Source organism: Cygnus olor, chromosome 2 (assembly GCF_009769625.2).
Source record: "Cygnus olor isolate bCygOlo1 chromosome 2, bCygOlo1.pri.v2, whole genome shotgun sequence".
Taxonomy (NCBI): Eukaryota; Metazoa; Chordata; class Aves; order Anseriformes; family Anatidae; genus Cygnus; species Cygnus olor.
This window is the reverse complement of record NC_049170.1, coordinates 149,203,843-149,209,160: the sequence shown is the minus strand read 5'-3', so window position 1 is coordinate 149,209,160 and position 5,318 is coordinate 149,203,843. Positions and strand designations below refer to the sequence as shown.

General features: G+C 42.3%; 1 long non-coding RNA gene across 1 annotated transcript; it reads right to left on the bottom strand.

The window, feature by feature from the left end:
• Positions 1–106: 106 nt before the first annotated feature.
• Positions 107–4,458, bottom strand: LOC121064884. Its single transcript, XR_005816748.1, has 3 exons — positions 4,052–4,458; positions 1,384–1,471; positions 107–761 (listed from the first exon to the last, which is right to left on the bottom strand). It is a non-coding gene; the product is annotated as an uncharacterized LOC121064884 (long non-coding RNA).
• Between the last annotated feature and the right edge of the window lie 860 nt (positions 4,459–5,318).

Genomic DNA, 5,318 nt, shown 5'->3' with positions numbered 1-5,318 from the left:
CCGGGCCTCGGGGAGGGGCCGCGGGGCCGTCACAGGGCGCCGCTCCGCCCCCGCCGCCGCCGCCACCGCCTCCGCCTCGGGCGCCGCTGCCGGCTCCCGGCCCCGGCCCGCTGAGGGAGCGGCCCCCGCCGCCCCCCGGTGCTCCCCTGCGGGCATGGGGGGAGCCCAGCCCCTGCCCCTGCCCCTGCCCCTGAGGTGGCGCCGGGTGTGGGCTGCTGGGACCCCGGAGGCTTCGCCTTCCCCCCTCGCTGCACTGACAGTTTGTTAAAAATCAATAAAATAATAAAAAGAGCCGCGCGGTCTCACATCAGACGTGAATAAGGATGTGTTCCTTAAAGCCTGAAAGCACTACGCCATGACAAATACAAATAAAAGCGTTTATTTCATATTATATTTTTATTATACGCAGGCCTGGCTTGTCCCACAACACCCCTGAGGGATGGGGGTCCCAGTATGACCCCGGGGGTCCCATCACGGCCCCAGGGGTCCCAGCATGGCCCCGGGGGTCCCATCACAGCCCCAAAGGTCCCAGCATGGCCCCCAGGTCCCCACTGCCATCCTGGGCCTGCCCTGGCACCCCCGGGCCGCCTTCGCCACCGTAAGCGCTTCCTGGCTTCTCAGTGAGTCACGCAGCGTGGCGGGGTGATGATCTTTTAATTAGGGACGGGTTAGGCAGAATTTCCTGTTGTTGGATTGTCTTTTTTTTTTTTTTTTCTTGTGTGATGCGAAAGACCTGCCTTCCTGGATGCGTAACCGTAGGTCTAGATCATATGGAAAAGAGAAAAAATTAAAAGGGTTTTCCTCTGAAATCACATTTCCTTCCTCTCACATCTTCACAGGTGCCCCACGTGTTCGGACTACCTGACTTGTGGAAATGTCAAGCTGCCTTGGTGTGGTCAAACAAACAAAAAACGCAAATATGTAATCAACGTTAGTCCACCCAAAACAGGGGCATTTTCCAGCGCACTACCCATGCCAATTAAAAGCAGTTCGCAGGCCCCGCTGAGGTCGCCCTGCATGCCTTTTGGGTATCTGCCACGCGGTGACATCTGCAAACGCCTGCCTCTGGCTTCACCTGTCACAGCTCAGCCCTACCACACGTCTGCCCAGCTCACGGCTTAAGTCCTTTCTATTATTTTCAGAGGATGTTGGACCGGGCCCAAGAGAGTTGCACATGAACTTTCCTAAGCCATGCCCTGCACTAGCAAAACCAGAAAAGTTGCCAGATTGCTAAAGGATTGCGTTACAAAACCCGTGTACATGGACAAAGTGCATTTTTTAATCACATGGTGGAAGGCATAACTCTGACCCAGTAACCACCCTCGTGCCAAATAATAGTTAGAGGTTAGGGTTTAAAATGTGAAAAGTGTTTATTTTACTTACTTTTGCAGATGGCTGGATCAAAGTGATTCAGACTTTCCTGAGTAACTTTACTCCCCAGCTGCTAAACGAACTGCTACTGAGCGGCTAACTATAAATAAAAGTATTTCATTTGTAATGAAAAACAATGTAAATCAAACAGATCTGTGTACTTGATAATTCTCAATAATTCATACAAAAATATTTCTTTATACGAGGTGGAATTTCAAGAAATCAACAGCTTAAAATACCGTTTATGGAAACAGAGTTCCATGCCTTCTTGCGGCCCTTCCAACTTCATTTAATATTCTCATAAGTCAAGATCTTAAATCTATTTTTGCAATACAGGATCAGAGGCAATGTTATACCACATATTTACATTGCTTTAAGGACATATCAATTAAATGGAATCCATTAAATGGATTTTCAGGTTTAAATATGTATGTCTACAGTCATATTTTACGGGTGTTATTTAGGCATGTAAATACTATCATGGATATGTGTAAATTATTTGTACGTGACAGTTCCAGAAATCGTAGTGTTACCAAAAATGTATCAGTTCAAATTCATCATTTTTTACACATATGTTTCAGAAAACTTCTTCCAGTGTTTAAGAATCCTACCGTTAATCTTAGTTAAATTAAATATATATATATATATATATATATATATAAACTTGATTATGGTACGCATGGTATGTATGAAGATGACACCTACTGGATACTTGTAATTTTACAGTTTGCACTGCTGAAACTTTCAAATATGGAATAGTACACCAAATTCAACATTGTGACACAGCCATAACTACTGAATTCTCTTCAGTTGCATATACGAATTCAGGAAAATTTGTCATATTATTTCTAGGGTTAAGTCTCAACTTCTTTTTAAATGCAAATTTGGGGGGTAAATCCTCTTCTATATAAATTCATATTAATAACTTCTAGACACACTTTTATGGGCTGCGGGCTTCTGCAATTTCTTGTCCATAAGTTAACATACAAATTAAGCATAAAATTCCTTTATTTGTCTATATGGATTAATTGTCAGGGGCACATAATCCTGAAGTCCAAGGTGAAGCTTGTTCCGTGTGTCAGTGTATACCTGACTTGGTAAAAGTGTCAAGCCTACATGCCTATGCCCCATGTCAGGGCAGCACAAAAGAACATGCCCTAGGGATACGATTGATAATACATAAGACCTTAACACTAGCAAACACTTTCTGAATAAGTTAATACACCTCCTATATCAGGCAACAAGTCAGAAAGTCCTTGATCAATTTATTTCAATGACAACTACATGACATTGGAATTTCTCAATGTTCTATACAAGCATATAGTAAAAGGTTGGGGTTTTATTCTGTCATTTAAAAATTAATTTTGATTTTATTTTTATTTTTTTTGGTGATAACTCAGAGTGGTCAAAACTGATCTAATTTTTCAAAAGCTCTTCAAAAATTTCAGGCTGAGATTTTTAGAATAAGAGGAACTGTACAGACAACAGTCGTCAACTGCAGCCTCGCTGCAGTTTTAATACCATGGGCTGAGATAACTGTGCATGGAACAATTTTCAGTGTCCTACGAAATGGTAGAACAGCGTACTTTTTCAACCAGTCTGCCGAGGCTGTGGTTAGGGTCTGTGCCCATTTAAGGTGGCCACATTTTGCAAACCATTGTTTGGCAAAACTCCTTTTGCTTGAGTGATCTCATAAGCCCTTCAAACCAAAGACTTTGCTGGATTAAAAGCAATGTTTACGCCAGATATTACAAAATCACATGGTCTTGCAAAAATCACTTTTTTAAAGGAGAAAGAATAAAAATACAAGGAAGCTTCAGAGTACCATTTTGGTTTCTAACTACAAGATCCTGGAAACTGTAAAAACAGTATCTTTGCCTTGAAGTTTACTTTATGTAAATTTAGCCTGATAAAATAGATTTTGTAAAAATTAAAACAGCTGGCTGATAAGAAAAACAGTTCAAAACGTGCATGTCAGAAATGAGAAGTTTTAGTTTGCAATGAATATAACAATCCATTAGCTATTTCAAATTTAATTTCTCCTTCCCAAATGTCTTTTGCAATGAATTATATGATCTGATTTTATAGTTCTTATAGAAGAATAAAGCTCTCTACAGCTTATCTTTCCTTTTGTTGTAAGAATTAAAATCAGTGAGGGTGTCTACAGCGTGGACTGAAACAAAAAACAAGGATCATGAAAAGAACTTAAGTGGATAACTATGTTTTCTTGTCCCAGGATGATATTCTAGCATGAGCAACTAATGCGCCTGCCTCTTTTAAAAAAGCCAAGCATTTTTTTAATAAAGCCAAGTATGTTTTATTAACATAAGCATTGGTGAATTCTGCAGGTGGGCGACCCCCAGCCGTGCCTGGATGAAGCTGCTCTGCGCCTCCTGCAGAGGACAGCTTATATCATCAGTTCTGCCTGCATGAATGTCGTGTATGGCTGCCTAAGTACGTGTGCTACTAATGACAACAAATTACCAGCTAATTCGGAGAGATACTGGGACTTTCCTAACCCTGCACTTGTTCTGCCGTTCAGTACAGACTTTTGTATGTGGTACTTTTGGCGTGGTGCTTGTGAAATGTTTGAACACTAACGTAATTATGGTTTAATTTAGAAGATTTACACTCACATGACTGTTTATGAACATTATTATTAAAGGCACTGGTGTCTTACCCAAGAATAGTTTCTATCTGTGCTGCTCACCGCCGTGTGCCACTCGCTCACTGCCCTATCTGTCTCGTTTCCTATCTGTGACCAGCACACTTAGCCAGGCGACAGGAAAAGCAAGAGATGTGGAATCCAAAGCCTGCAGCCGCCTTCCCGGTGTCCGTCTGGCTACGGGAGAGATGCAGTGCCTGCCACCAGCCTCCTTCCTCGCCATGGACATCACTGCCTGCTTGCAAGCCAGCTCTGCCCAGCTCCCGCAGGGAGGTACCGCGCTCAGGGCACCGCTTACCTTTGCCCTTTTTGGCTCCAGTTCTCGGTGTGGGGCCTTTAGGAAGGGCACTGCTTAAGACAGCTCCTCCCTGATCTTTCACCTCCCCTAGTTTTGGTTTGTTTTCCAAGAACGACGTGGAAAAAGTGTTTGTTTGTTTGTTTGTTTGTTTTTTTGCCCCATAACTCTCCCCCTTCCCTCCTCGACATTGTGGCTTCTGCTGCTGAGGTTTGCCTTTTCCAGAGCTGCTAACTGTGTATTGCAGGCCTGATTTAAAGAGTTAACAAAGCAAGAAAAAAGAATGAATGGGTATAGTTCAATTTTTCTGTTACCACCAAGTATCCCTTTTTCTGCCGTGATGATGCTTCACTTTTTTGAGTGCATCTGACTAGACAGGCAATACTGTGTGCTTGCTGGTTGGATATCACACCTTTTCTTAACACTTTCCCCTAAACCTGTCCTCCCTCCTCCCTGGTCCTATTATTAATCCATGGTAGAAGGAACAACATGCTTTGCTACAAGTTCCATATTCAGTGAAAATAGCTCTAGAATGTTAAAGCAGTAAGATATATTTAGAGTATCTCAGAGCAGGTACTGGAAATTTGTCCTAGGAATTGGTGTTCAATATGTTTATGGTTTTTAAGATTTGTTTCTGTTCTGTGTATGTTCTGGGCTATTACTTCTTGATAGCTCAACATCTATTTGTTCACAGAAAAACGCATCTTTCCTAAAACAGGTAGGAAGCTGGAAGAGCCTGATGGCCAGTGCAGCTGTATTTTTTTAAATGCCAGAAAAAAAAGTTCAGAAACAGTTTGCCTGACTGAGAGAGAGAAATAGAAATGACCCTGATATTTTGTGTGGAGCACGTGTAAGAGCAAATGCTGCTATAATAGTAGTTTCTCTGACCTCAGCCATGTTTTGTGTTACACAGTTGTAAATGTAATACATAAAATGCAGATATAATGTTAACTTTTAACCTCGTTAATGAAAATTTTCCTTCTGAAA